This window comes from Myiozetetes cayanensis, unplaced genomic scaffold (genome assembly GCF_022539395.1).
Source record: "Myiozetetes cayanensis isolate MyiCay16 unplaced genomic scaffold, myiCay2020 scf12, whole genome shotgun sequence".
NCBI classification, from domain to species: Eukaryota; Metazoa; Chordata; class Aves; order Passeriformes; family Tyrannidae; genus Myiozetetes; species Myiozetetes cayanensis.
Window position 1 is genome coordinate 28,605,455 of NW_026086826.1, and position 15,105 is coordinate 28,620,559.

The following is a 15,105-nucleotide window of genomic DNA, read 5'->3' on the forward strand; positions in this document are numbered from 1 at the left end:
TAATGACAAGAATATTTTTTCTTTGTTTCCTCAGCTTGGAAATTAAAAGGGAATAACACACAATGGTGCACGAGGAAATAGACCTTCAATTCCATACGGACAGCAGGGTTTCTCAAGGTAGCTTGTTCTCCTTTCTGGTATGAAAAGTGATGCAGGAAAATCCATCTATGTATTTCTCTTTGATGCCCACTTCCAGTGCATGAAAAGGAGGAAGTTGTGCCAGCAGTTAGAACATGACCTGTTAGCCATGTACCTTTGTTTCACAGGCCTGCTCCGGGCTTTAGGGTAGTTACTGAACCCCTGTTTGCTTGTCTGAGATGCTGAGACCTGAGACTTCATCTAACAAAAACTGTGTGCAGGTTTAACTTTGCACATGGTGCACAGTCCCTTACTGAGATGCTGATAAATGGCTTGGGTAGAGAAGAAATGATGACTTCACCCACTCCAGTTTTACTGTTCAAAGCCATCCTTCAACTAGTTATGATCTTGGAATGTTGTTGTGGGTTTTTTGTGTGTTTTTTGTTTGTTTGTTTTGTTTGTTTTGGGTTTTTGTTTTGTTTGCCTTTGTTTTTTTTCTGTGTGTGTGCACAAAACACGTCTAAAATGCCCAAATCCTCCATTACTGTTATAGCCACCAGTTTTTGCTTTATGTATCTTGCAAGCAGTATTTTTATGGGCCTCTGAAGGACTGATTTACACACAATTTAACAGTGTTTATCTCCTGGTGTAGTCATCTCAATACTCAACATCAGCAGTTGAGATCTTATCACAACTAAACTGCTCTTAGTGCATTCTGGCCATCCTGCCAAGGAACCATCACACCAACCCAGCCCTTTCCCAAATACCCAGACAGCAAAATCCAACACACATGAAATCCTTCCCTGTATGAAGGATTGCTCCCCAGTAACCCTGTTCGTTTGATCCCAGGCCTTGGCAGATTCCCTGGGGCATTGGCCACAGCGGCACATCCCAATGGATGTGGTTTGTGGTCAGCAGGAGCCTGTGTGAGCTGCTGGTGCAGGTCCCAAAATATTGGTGTATGGAGGGTCTCTGGGTCAGATGAGTGCCCTTTTTCTAACTTAAATTTCTAACTTAAAGCTGGGCTCTAACTTAATGCTTTGTATACTCCTGATGAGGTCAGGAGTGGAAGTGGGTCTATGCCAGGAGAAAAAAATCACTAGTGAGCAGTGTCCCTCAGTGCTCCCACCAGGAGATGCCCACCCATCCAGGGGAGGTAGAGCTGCCCACATAAGGGTTCTCTGGGTAATTTAGTGTCAAAATGAGCTGTGTTAAAGCTTAAGAGGCTTAAAGAGAAGGCCGTGCTCGCCTAAGTGGTGCTGAGAAACAAATGTGTAGGCTAGAAGAAAATGTTCTTGGCTTTTTTGGTGCTAGCTCAGTAATGAGCACAACTCAGCGTGTGCTTTGGATGCAATTCTGCACAACCAAAGTAAGAGGGATCATTTCCTGGTGTCCTGAACGGGAACACAGTACCCAATCCTCACTTGCCACTCATATCCTGGGTTTTCACACCATATATTGCCTGTTTAAAGAAGTAGCATACCAAAGGATGGGGGTTTCTAACAAACTGGGCCACCAAGCACACAAATCAAAGTTGATCCTGCCCTGTGCAGGGCCAGGGGCTGGATTTGTTGATCCTTGTGGGTCCCTTCCAACTCAGGGTATCCTATGATTCTGTGATTCTATGATCTTGGTAGACTAATCACACAGCCTGTGACTCCAGTCCCAGAACATAACATAATTTAGGCTAAACCCCCCCAATGTATTAACTTCAGAAGTATCCAAATACTGAACAACTGAAAACTAAAGTTCCTGCTTGTTTTTTCCTCTCTCTGCCTTTGCCTGAAATTAAAAGACAGCTTTGCTAAATTGTTAATCTGGAATGAGGACCTCACAATTGGATGCTCTGACACAGATGCTTTGTTCTTGTTTATATAGCATGCAAAATGTGGGTGGTTTATCAGAGGGCTTATCTACCTATTTTGTCTTATCTCGCCTAATTGCAAGCTCAGGTATAAAGAGAATACTTGAATCTGTAGAGTAAATAAACAAACATCACACACAGAACTGAAATAAGCAAAGGTTGTCTGAAAATCCCCGTGGGTATCTATAGGTTTCTCCTTTCTTTTTTTCCTACAGCTTTCCTGACCCAGGTCTTTAGTGTAGGCCCTGTTCTGTGATGATGAAAACGTGAAAAAGAAATTTCTGGAGAATTATGCAGCTGTAGTGATGCAGATTAATCTTTGACTTTTAAAAAAATATTTCTGACTGCTTTTCACCCTCTGAACAGGTGTTCTGCTGGGTGAGGTGAATGAGAGCAGTTCATGCTTCCAAGGGCATTATTTATTCAGAGATCACAGAATCACAGAATATGCTCACTTGGAAGGGACCCACCAGAATCATCGAGTCCTGCTCTTAGTTATGCACAGGCCCATCCCCAGGAGTCCCACCCTGTGCCCCAGAGGATCATCCAAACCCTCCTGGAGCTCTGGCAGCCTCGGGGCTGTGCCCACTGCCCTGGGGAGCCTGTTCAGTGCCAACCACCCTCTGGGGGAAGAACCTTTGCCTGAGATCCAACCTGAGCCTGCCCTGGCACAGCTCCAGCCATTCCCTGGGGGCTGTCCCTGGTCCCCCCAGAGCAGAGCTCAGGACTCTTTTATTGGTTAAAATGCATTCTCTGAGACACCCAGAATTTGCAGTCCAAGTTTTTCTTTACTGCAGATTGACACCCATTTCCATTTTAATAACGACAGTGAATGCAACAAGCAGGGCCAGGCTGTGCAAAACAAACATCCACTAATTTGTAGTCATTTAAATATGTAAAGCTAGTCTTTGATGTTAATGCACCATTAAAAAGGAGCTGGGAAGCTCACACGTCTGCTCCTGTGTTGCTTGTCAAGCAGCAGAACAGCTCAAAGAGCAGCTCGTTGGTTTGCAGCATCAAACCCACCTCAGCAAGTTTGGTATCTTGTAAAAACTTTCGGTACCTGACACCTTCAAACTTTACAGGACATGGAAAATCCGTGGGAAGAAAGTGCATTTGCAAAGCTCGTGCCTTTTCAGGATCAAGGTGATACTAATTAATCAGAATCCTTAATTTTTAAGTTTGTTTTGTTTTGTTTTGTTTTTTTCTGAATTCCTGTTCTTTGGGATAAATGGGCAGCAATTTCACCTATTTATCTATGAGCTGAGACATGACTGCTCTCATTTCTCCCCTTTCTGAAGTGAAGAGCTTCACTGAAGTACCAGGAGGTCACCGGTGTCTTTCAGAAAATAAAACAGGCTAATTTAGGCATTTGCAACAGTTTTCAGCTTGAAAGGTAGACAGTTGTGCTGCTAACAACCCCCTGATTGAAGTAATGGTCTATTTTTTTACCCAGAACAAGTAGCACACAGGTACAACATGTATACCTTTGGCATAGACAAGTGAATTGCATTCCCATTTTGGGAGAAAAGAAGGCAGATAGAGTCCTGTTAGCATTGCTGCATTATCATAACCTAGGCAACATGTGTGGCACACGTGCACAGACATTTCATTTCACTGCAGCAGTGTGATGAAAGCCAAATAACTTTTTTTTTTTTTTCATAAATAGGCCAAATTGGTGTTTTTCCCCCCACTGTTTTAACTGCTCTCTTAAGAGGTTTGCTCTCTCCAGCATTCCCATTTGCATTTTGCATCTTCAAGGCTTGTTCTACACATCTGCAACACTTTCACTCTGCCTGTGTAGTTAGTGTTATTTAGTGCAAATGCTCTTCTGTGATTATCAGGGCACTCTGACAGTATAAGGTGAGCCCCAGAGTGAGAAACAAGTCCATATTCCCACTCTGATTGCATTGGAAATAATATCCATCATCCTGGGTAAAAAGCACGCTGCAATAAAGGGGATTCATCAGAATAGAACCAATGCATAGATAAAGCCAACCAAAAAATTGTAGTGTGGCAGTATTGGTCAAAAAAGAAGACAACCAGGTGCAACCTGTGCAGCCACTGACTTTCCACACTCATTTCTAAGCTCATCCTTCTCCTTTCCAAGAAATTGAGGAGCTTGTGCGTTTCTTTCTTTTTCTTATGATAACAACAACAACAATATTTTTGTCTTTGCAAATATTAAATATTTGTTGCTGGCTACTCTTTAGTCCATGGCTCCCTCAGATCCAAGTCAATTCATTCCCACAGCAGCAGCAGAACTGAATTGAGAAAGCCAATTTCTACTGTACAAAAAGTCAGGATGAAATTTGTCCTCCTTTTGCAGGAAAAACCCCAGCCTTTGGTTTTGATATTAAACCCATAATTTATTCTTGGGTTAATGAATTAATACTCAGTTCAGGCACCACTAGGCAGGGACAGAGCAAGAGGCAGAGTTGATGTGAGCTACGCTTAGTACCAAATATGTTCGAGATATCAGAAATTGTTTACTCTGTTTATAATTCTTCAGCTTCTAAAAATAACCCTGCACTGTCTCATCTCAAAAATGAGTAAAACAAACATGAGAAATCAGTGAAATAACTATTTTCTGCATTTAGACATCTCTTTGACTACATGAGAGTGGTAGGCAAAGGCTCGATCATTAAATTTCTGCATAAGGAAATGGATTTATGTGTAAATAATTATTATGCATGTTAACTAGCTGCACACATCACAAGGAAAACATCAGGGAGGTTTGCTTGTGGAGGCTAAACAAAATATGTTTGCTTCATGCTGTTCTTTTATGATCATTTTTACTGGAAGCACAGTATATAGAGGCACAGCAATCATATATTTTTCACTGTAAAAGCACCATCTGTCTTTGGAAACAGCATCAGGCTCTCTCCAGAGAAAAACCAAAGTTGGTCAACTTTGTAGCTGTCAACCTAGAGTTGAAAATATTCCCTCTTTTGGGATGTCTTGATGTTGTTTACGTGCACCTTTCTGGTAGTGATTTCCAATGCAGCAGAAAATAATTAATTGCTAGAAACTCGAAGAGAGAAATTACTTCAAATAGAATCTTGCCAATGATCTGGCAAACAAACTGTTCTTTATTTCAGTGTTTTCATCATGGTGAAGGAAAAATTTCCTTAGATGAAAACCTATCTGCCTGGATTATGGGACAATACTAAAACTTTAAGTGATGAAAAGGATATAGGCTTGCTGGAGTCTTTCTAGTTCACATGGTAGCTCTTCCTGGCAGGAACAGTCTGAGACAGCTTTTATAACCCAGTCTTTAAAGAAGCTTCACCTCCATCTCCAGGTTTGTCAGTCAAGTCATTCTGATTAAAAACTCTGCCTCTGTGAACAGAAAAATACAGTTTTGCCAGCGAAAATCTGGGTGTGTGGTGCCACAAAGCTGATAGGCATTATGTTCCTGGGAAAACAACTTCCACAAGAAGGTGCAGAAGCATTCCACTGTCCGCTTGCCGAGTGGGAGAAGGACACCAAAGGCATGGGGGTCCATGCATTTGAGATGTATATAAATAGCTCACAGGTGGGTGCCAAGAGGATGGTGCCTTTTTGATGGTGCCCAGTGACAGGACAAGGAGCAATGACCATAAACTAAACCAGAACAAGCTCCATCTCAACACAGAATCACAGAACATGCTGAGTTGGAAAGGACCACAAGGATCATCTCAGCCGTGCACAGGACACCTCAACAATCACACCCTGTCCCTGAGAGCGTTGCCCAAATGCTCCTCGAGCTCTGGCAGCCTTGGGATTGTAATAACTGCCCTGGGGAGCCTGTTCAGTGCCCAGCCACCCTCTGGGGGAACAACCTTTTCCTGATATGCAACCTCAGTCTCTCCTGACACAGCTTCTTGCTGTTTACTCGAGTCCTGTGACTGGTCATGAGAGCGAAGAGATCACTGCCTGCCCTTTTGCTTCCATGGGGAGAACTTATTTCCACGGGGGTGGCAGATCACCGGAACAGCTGCCCGGGGAGGGCGTGGAGTCTCCCTCTCCGCAGACATCCCAAACCCACCTGGACGCATCCCTGCGTCACCTGTTCCAAGTGACCCTGCCCGCCTCGGCTGTGGGGTCGCACCGGACGATCTCCCAAGAGGTCCCTGACAATTCTGTGGTTCTGTATTCAGAGCGTCTCTCTGACCTGACCCTGGACGCCCGGCGCTCTCCCACCTTAGCGCGGGGGGGGATGCGGGATGCAGGATGCGGGATGCAGGATGCGGGATGCAGGATGCAGGCTCTGCCCCCGCACCCCCCCTCGCCCCGCGGGGCTCTGCCGGGCGGCGGCTCCTCCTCCGCGGTGACGGCCGGGCTCGCCCCCGCCCCGCCCCGCCCCGGCCCGCCCCGCTGCCCGGAGAGGCCGCTCCGCGCCCGCCGCCGCCGCACAGCGAGTTGGAGCCGCCGGTCCCCCGCCCGCTCCAGCCCGGGGGAGCCGCTCCGAGCGAGGTGAGACCCGCGGGGGCCGAGCCGAGGGTCGGGGGAACTCTCCTCTTCTCTCCTCCCCACCCGCGGGGCCGTTCCCGCCGCCGCGTCCCCGCGCAGCCTTTCCGTTCTTTATCCCTTATTTCTTCGTATCCCGACGCCTCCCCGCCGACCCCCACTCCATCCACCCCGCCGCCTCCTCGGGGCGATGTTTTATTCATGGCCCGCCGGGCTTTGTACGCGGAGCGGGTTGGCGGGGCGGCCCCGGACCCTCCGGCGGTGGGTGGGGGGGATGGATGGATGGACGGATGGATGGACGGATGGATGGACGGATGGATGGCTGCGGGGGGCGGCGGAGCCCCCCGGGCCGGGCACAGCGCGGGGGCCGCGCTGCGGGCGGGGGGAGCGAGCCGGCCCCTGCCAGCCGCTCTGTGGCAGGCTTTATGTGTGTGTCTGTGTGTCTGTATCTGTCTACATCTACATATATATATCTGTCTTCTTTTTGGCTGTTGAGCAGCCGCGTATTGCCACACACGGAACGCCTGGCGAGCCGGGCGGCACTTACACCATCGCCGAGTTAACTGTAGATGTCAGGCTGTGCTTGCCCTGGCGTGATGTCAGATTGGTAATGCCGCGCAGAAATGGTGAATTCGGTGCGGGCAGAGCGTGATGGAGACGGCACAGACCCAGCGGTGGAGCCTCTTTCTTCCCTGGTGCAGGGCCTGCTGTGTGGGTAGTTCCCCTGGCGCAGGCGGATCGGAGGGGCACTGGGATAATTAGCAATTATTTGTGGGTAGCTGCGGCCTCGGAGGAGCAGATATTTACGCCTGGAGCAGAGATACTTGGCTTGCTTTCCCTTACAGAGGTATTCAGGCGTGTGTTGGTTAGGGAGTCGTTTGCTGATGCCCGTCTTGTCTCAAGTTCTGCGGGGAGGGAGCCTCCGTGGGTACCGCTCCCGAGGAGGAATTCTGTCGTGCGCTGTGGAAAGCTGGCTGTCATCAATAGGTGGTTCCGTATCAGCCCCCGACACGACCACGATTTCTCCCAAGCTGCTCCTAGACCGGTGAACTAAAACTGAGAAATGCTGAATTCAGTTTCCCGTGTCCCTGCCCTTCACATTCCCCGTGCTGCCCTGGCTGGTTGGATTTCAGATGGAAAAATTCCGGTGCCGGGTCTGTCGAAAGAGATCTGCGTGTTTTGGTTTTGCCTCTCTTAACTTGCTGTTTGATAATGGCCCTGAGGCTCCACGTTCCTGGAGATCCCTGTGCACGGGGGGCTGGGGGTGTTTGCCATTTGGTGCAAGTGGAGTGCGCCGATACTGCTTGGTGTTGTTGAACCTTACATTATGTTAGGCGTCGTGTGATGAGGCAGCTCGATTTGTTTAAGGCTTTGTGATGATGCAACGCCATAATAATTATAAATCTTCTCATTGTCTGGAGAATCTTTAAATACTGCTCTGTGTCGGGAGGTGCTTCATGTGTGTTTATTCCCAAGAGGCGCAGGCACAGATGAGCAGGGTTTGGTATTAATCACCCTCATTTTGGGGTGGGAGGGCGTGAGCACTTTGGCACTGGTGCTTTAGGTTGTAATTTATGGGTGTGACGTCAGGAGCTAGATAAGCTTTTAGAGGATCTGCCGTGTAAATTACGGCCTTTGTTTATATACGTGCAATTACTTGTTTTGGAAATCCACGCTGGAGAGTTTGCTTACGAGCCTGTGCTGGAGCCGTGAATAAGATCCAGCAGAATGTGCTTCGATTGCACAATATTGTTCAGTGGTTGAAAACATTCCGCTTTACCTTGTGCTCACAGCCTACACCAGGTGAGAAGTTACCACATGGCATCTGCACGCTGTGATGTGTACGGGAGTTGGCTGTGAAAGCAGTGACCAGGTGCTCTTATTTTCTTATTTCTCCATGATCTGCCAGGTGCTTTTATCTTCTGCTTGCTCTCTGGTCTGGTTTGTTTTGTTTGTTTGTTTGTTTGTTTTCTTTTTAAAAAGAAACAGGGTGCTGAAATGACTGATTTCAATTAACCCGCTCTGGAGAGAGCAGCTTGGTTATTTAAGGCTGCTGTGGTTTGTTATGCAATCAGATTAACAAAGGTTGAAATGATCATTCAGCTTTGGGTAAACACGATCCATCTAACAGTGTGGATTAGGGCGATTGTTTACATCGGGCAGATCTGCTGCAGTCGGCGTCTTGCAAATACTGGATGAAAACACAATGAGTGGACACAGTAATGTACTAAATAAGTGTTCAGTAAACTCCTTGGGGTTATAACGTGCTTACTATCGATTGTCTGTGCTCCAGGAGCTTCTGCAGTGCCTTAGGTGCTGCTCGCACGCATGGGCAAACTTACTTTCAGCTTCATTTAGTTGGCAGGCGAAGGCCTGGGTGAACATCTTCGTGCACGGCCTGGGATGCCTGGGGTGCTGTGCAGGCTCTGTGCTGTGGCAGCCCAGGTGTTGGGTCAAGGAAGATGACCCGATGCTCAACTGGAAGCTTTCTAAACTAAAAAAAAAAAAAAAAAAAAAAAAAAAAACCTCAATTCCAGCCACGTTTTCTGAAGCTGGCAGCCCCTCAACCGGTCCATTATTATTTGGCTGTTTCCCCTGGTTGTTGTGGGAGCAGCACTGCTGCAGGAGGGCTTTTGAGGCTTGTCTCCCGGAGTGTGCTCACAGAGGAGGTGATGATGGGCGCAGGCATCGCTGCTGTGCCAGAGGTGAGACCCTGCTGGGAGAGAGAAGAGCTGAAAGGGGAAGGTGGAAGCCTGGGATGGGGAAGTATCTGGAGCGCAGGGAGGAGAGGGAGGTATTTGTCAGCAGAGACTCTCCCTGTCTGTGCTCGCTCAGACCCTGCTCTGTGGTTGTACCACAGTGCCCTGGCGTGGGCTCTGGTGCTCTGGAAGTGGACCTTGCTCTAAAAATACACTCTGTGATGGCATCGAGGGGTTGGGAGAAAGGAGGAATAGCTGACTCCTGCAGTCAGTTTTCCAGAGGCCTTTGTGTTGGTGTGGAGTGCGAGCCCTTCCAGCCTTCCTCTCATTCAGGGGAAGGTAAGGTACCCTTAAGGGTGCTGCTTTTCCATCCTTCAGGAGATGGTGAAACAGGGCTACATTTTGGCTACACATTCAAAAATATTCTGAGAAGGAGTTTATTATTATTATTGTTGTTATTATTATTTATTATTGTTATTATTGTTATTATTATTATTTCCTTGCTGACTGTGTTTGATTCTACATAAGCAGACATCGAATTGCAAAGGGATTTCACAGGCACTTGCAAATGTCCATCACTGTGCTACTGACTGCTCTGTGTGTGTGCTGTGTGACATATTTGTGATAAACGTACACAGGCACGTTTAGGGTGCGCTGGAATCTAAAAAGAGGGATTTTGGGGAATAGCTAATATTATAAAGGCTCTGGTATTGTTGGATGTTCAGAGGAGGCGGTGTGGGATGGGATACGCACTCAGTAATGTTAAGACTATTACTGGTATTAGTTTACTTCAGCTCCAATTTATTAACAGGTTGGGATCTTGTCACCTTCAATTTTGTGAATGGAGTAAGAGGAGTTATTCTTGGCCTGACTAGCTCAGTAGCTCTGATGTTGGGGCCACTTTTCTGGTGCACAGGAAAACTGGAACTCCAGAGTTGTCCTCCTGGTAAACCCTTCCAGTGGTCATTAGGAAATCTTCGGGCTGGCAGTTCCAATGAGGCTGTTGTGTTTAACAGCTGCTGATGGATTGTCTTCTCTTAAAAATGTCTTGATTTGCTTTGAAAAACTTTATGACTTTAGTATTCACAGCCTCCTGTGTTGGTGAACTCCTGGTATAATTGGGCACTCTGAGAAGGACTTGATTTTATTCATTTTACAGCTTGCCATTTTCAAGTGCCTGTAATTTTATCTGAATTGTGGAAGAATATCTTTCTTTTTAGGTTTTCACACAGAAACAGACTATATGTGGGGATATTAACAGATCTTAGAACATATATAGAGATAACTGCTGTATGTTTGCAGTCAGGCGTGCTTTCAGCCCCATTTACAGTCACCTTTCATAAATAGGTACCATTATGGCTGTCATATTTAAATGATTGCATGCAAAAAAAAAAAAAAGTTAAAGTACAAGATATTATGTGATTTCTGCAGCTGTTCATCCTGCACACACGTTGTGGTAAATCTTGATTGGGAGCCACTCAAGACATCAAAAGGGTTCCTACTTACCAAGGAGCAACTTCAGCAATGTTGTTTGAAGATTTACTGAAGTAAATCTGTGCAACATTTTAGGGAACGTGGAAGGATGTGGAGAACAGAATTTAAAAACTGTATTAAAGACTTTGAAGTTAAGAAATACGGATTCCAATAAGTGCAGCATCATGCAGTGAAAAGTGGCTGAATCCCTGAACTGTCCTGTATGTTGGCTTCCATCCTCAACCATTTCAGGAATAGATGGGTGTTAACAAAGTTTTGGTTTAAATTCCTCTTTTCCTTCATGTGGCAGGGAAGCAGAATCCTGTGCCTGTGAATTGACCTACAGTATTTGCTCTTGTCCTGGTGGTCCAGAGGTCTGTCTGGGTTACAGGAGCCCTCTGGGTCACAGATGGTGTTGTACTAGACTTCTGTACTGGTGGTAATGACAGTCCTGTTTGGTATGTCAAAAGAAGCCCTTCAAAGGTTGCTAATTTATTACTGGAATCATAGAATGATAGAATATCCTAAACTGGAAGACACCCACCAGGATTATCACGTCCAACTCCTGGCCCTGCACGGGACACCCCAACAGTCCCACCATTCCTGAGAGCATTTTCCAAATGCTCCCTAAGCTCTGGCAGGCTTGGGGCTGTGACCACTTCCCTGGAGAGTCTGTTCCAGTGCTGCTGAAATCCCGTTGATAAAAATGGGTAGAATTTTCATGTTTTTAAAGCAAACAGAAAATCTTAATCTTGTCATTTCTCTTGTTATTCCACCCTTAAGCCTGTAAACTTATCATTAAAGTGGGTGGAATTTCAGCTTACTGGTTTATGGGTGGGATAATAGCAGAGGGTGACCAGACAAATGATGTTTTTTTTGTTTTAAAAATAGAGGCACTTACGTAACAATGCTATACACAAAACAGTATATGCATATGGAGAAGATCTCTGCAACAGTGTCAATCCAACAGCATCCCTTGCCTGTGTGTCTGCTGTCACTTGCTTCAAAGGAGGGTAATTCTGGAGTGAAGAGATGCCAGTGCCCAGTGATTTAACTGGAGTATTGCGTTGGTCCAGTCCTGAACAGCCTTTAGGCAGGGCTCTGGATTAGAGGTTTGGAGAAACAGATTTTTAAACCATTGTGAGCTCCTAATTTTTTATCTGAATAAAGGAAAACTATTCTTTCTGGTTTTTTTTTTTTTTTTTTTGGAGAGCACTGTTGTCTGTGGTTTGAGTTGTTTGCAGGGATTCATCTCTTAATGTGTGGCGTGTGCTTAGTAAATCTGAGGCCCTGTTTTTGAGAATGGAGTGTTATTGCTGATAAAAAAAACCCAAAACAGAGCAGTGAACATGTCTGAGAGCATCAGGATGGCATCAGAGTTTTTTTCCTCTTACTGTGAAAGTTTGTTTTCCTTCTGTCTCTGTATTTGTAACTGAAAAGAACAGACTTTTTATCCATGAAGTTTGGACAAAGATAAAAGGCGAGTTCACTTGAAACGTGTATTAAATAGGGAAAATGTTCCAGGATCTATATATACAGGTGGGCATTTTCCCAAAAGTGTGTGTTAGGTGTTGAGGCCGTAACTACGTTGTTGCTAAACCAAAATTCTAGCTCTGAACGTGTCTATAAATACCATACATAGCCTCACAAGCCTTTGGCCCTGTGAAACGATATGTAGCTGGAATAATTTCATACATCAGGACATAAAAGGACCTTGGTGAACTTGTGCTTTTATAGTAAACAGAGAAAAGTTTATCCAGGTTGCCCAGTTTATCCACACAAAGACAGCTCTTTATTTGGGTAGGGGGAGGGACCTACCCCTTAGACTTTCCTCCTTAGGATTTTTATCTCATCCCATCCTGAGATTTTATTAATAAAAGCAGAACAACTTTAATGTTTCTGTATGTTTGGCAGACAGAGCTCTGCACTTTGGAGTCGTGGCTAATTAGATTTGTGGAGCCTGTGCAGCAGTTCTGGATACTGGGCAGGGATGTTGTTTTTGCAGGAAGACAGAGCAAGGAACAGCTTGTTCTCATTCCCTTCCTTAGGATGGCAGCACCATTTTCTGTGCCCTTTGCAGGTTTGTGATGTTGGTGTGCTGTTCCTGGGAAAGCAGGCTTGTTGAACTTTGTGTTTGGAGAATTCCTTTTAAGTTGCTATTCAGTGAAGCTCTGAACATTGGATATTTGCACATCTCCAGTGGAAAACAGTCTGAGGGAAGAACTGGCTTGTAAACCAAAACAAGTGCTGTCTTTTTAAGCGCCGGTAGCGGGCTCTAAGCCCATTTCGGCTTCAACTTTTGAGGGATGACTAAGACGTTTCTCTGATCTGGCAACAGCCAGTTTGGATCCCGCAGCTTAATTCTGTCTCCAGGCCCGCTCATCGCAGCTGCGTCTCGAAGGGAGCGCAGCTGATGTGCAGTAAGCGTACCGGCAGAGCGTGCAGGAGTTCGGGCTTTTGCCGCCGGTGGAGTTGCCCAGCGCTCCCGTCCCCGGGAAGCCGCCCTGGGCGTCGGGGTGTCCTCTGAAGTGGGATGTTCAAAGCTGTGGTTTGGGCTGCTGAGCGTGGCCAGCCGTGTGAGGCTGAAGGACGAGGCACCGCTCCTCTCCTTCCAGCGCAGTTGTGCCTCTGATGTCCGCGCAGTGGCTGCAGTCTGGTGGGTGCCCAGAGGCCTCAGCTTTCTCTTCCGAGCCTTTATTTTTGCAGGAATCTGAAACAGCAGAGCTGAAGCTGCTGAGTAAGCCGGACTGAATCCAGGGGAGCAGATCTGGCTCTCCCCTTTGCCTGCCACAGAAACGCAGAGAGGAGAAACTCCTATGAGTACTCCAGGGACTTGCTTTATTGGTGGGTGAAAGAAAAGCCAACCAGAATTTTCTGATACTGTCTCTATTGTTTTTTACCACCCAAAGTTCTAATGGATGTAATTGTTTTTTCTTGTGATATATGTTTTTAAATTACTCCCTGGTTTTCAAGTGTGGGAGTCTTATCAGCCAGTGCTACTGAAATGAAAATCAAAACCTCCCAGTGAACAAGCTCCTGAGATAATTTCTCTTGGTTTTCCTCCGTTTAAGAAAATAATAAGAGGGAGCTGTGTCTGTTCTGCGTTGGGTGCGTCGGATAAGGTGTATCTTTGAGATTAAAAAGTCCTGATGCTCTTGGGAGGAGGGGAGCGCTTCTTCCTTTTGTCTCCAAGGTTGCAGCAGAGGATACTAATTACCCACCAAACAAATTGGGTTTGGGGAAGTTGGCTGTGGCGGTGCAAACGTTCCGTTTGGAAGAGCTGCGCGAACGACACCCACGGGCGTTTCACAGCGGGATAAAAACCCAGCCCCTGGCTGCCCCGAACCCTCCCGTTCAGGCTGCAGGAATTACACCAAGGCAAGCTTTTGAGATGGCAACGTCAGCAGTGAGGAGGGACTGTCATCCCAGCACAGACAGGGACCGAGGGGCCGGAGCGACGCAGCACCCACGGCAGGTCGGGGGTGGTTGCGAGCCCGGAACAGGGGGGTTGGTTTGTTGTTCTTCCCCAGCGACAGCGCCCTGAGGTGGATTTTCCTGTAGCTGCCACTCTTGGACGTTTTGGCAAGAGAGAGACTGTCTTCTGAAAAATAAAACATTAAAAGATGGGATAAGAGGCCTCAGGCTTAGTAACAGCGTTTTAGGAGAATAATAGATGCTCAGCCTTGTGAAGCTGCGTTTAGTTGTACGTTTATTTGGGGATTTTTTTTTTACAAGCATAATGGAAAATTATGCACTCAGCTCTTCTCTGAGTTGCCGTGGGATTCAGGGGACCTAATTTCCCTAAGACTGTGAAAATCCCGGGCTTTGCAATGTAAGTTTTGTTTGCCATTACACTCCTGTGCTAGTCTTTGAGCCTTTTTTTCATCCACAGCAAATGCTTGGGTGCTGCAACAGAAATAGTTTAAAAGCCAATGATTTGAGAGAAAAAGAGCTGGAGCTTCTTAGATGTCTGGGGACTGGATGAAGTAGGATTAATCTGGCATTAAGGCAGAAATTTGTGAGAGAAACTTGGTCAAGTGACTGGCTGGAGAGAGGGGGGATTCATGAAGTCAAAGTCACTTCTTCAGCCAAAGGGGGATCAAACTGACATCTTTCTGATGAGGTTTTTGCCTGGCCTCTCCCGCTCTGGGTAGCTGTCACATACTTTCTCCGCAATTGCTTGGCATTCTGAGAACTCGTGCCTTAAAAAAAAAAAACCAACAAAAAACAACTCTCTGAGTGAGCAGCTTTCCAGAAGGTCGTTAGAAATTTAATACTACAGTTTAATGAGGTTTGCGAGTTACCTGTAACACAAATAACAGTGCTGACGAGTTGCTTTTCAATTATTAATTTTTGTACAGCAAGTTGTTGGCCATTAAGATGGGTTGTCTATGCAAAGTGGTTCCATAAAATGCAAATTATTGGTTTCTATGTGGGTCAGAAAACACGGCATACATGGTGTAATTCTTGTAGTTAAATAAACTCCTTTGCTAGGCAAATAATTTAAGCACTGGTTTCTCTTAGCATTGTCAAAAACAT

At 46.2% G+C, this 15,105-nt stretch overlaps 1 protein-coding gene across 1 annotated transcript in view; it reads left to right on the top strand.

The window, feature by feature from the left end:
* Nucleotides 1–6,286: 6,286 nt before the first annotated feature.
* The window catches only part of CUNH1orf21 (chromosome unknown C1orf21 homolog), a 106,220-nt gene continuing 97,401 nt past the window's right edge, over nt 6,287–15,105 (top strand). Inside the window, exon 1 of the mRNA XM_050306653.1 lies at nt 6,287–6,400. The gene's annotated coding sequence lies outside the window, so the exon portion shown is untranslated. The remainder of the gene's footprint in view (nt 6,401–15,105) is intronic.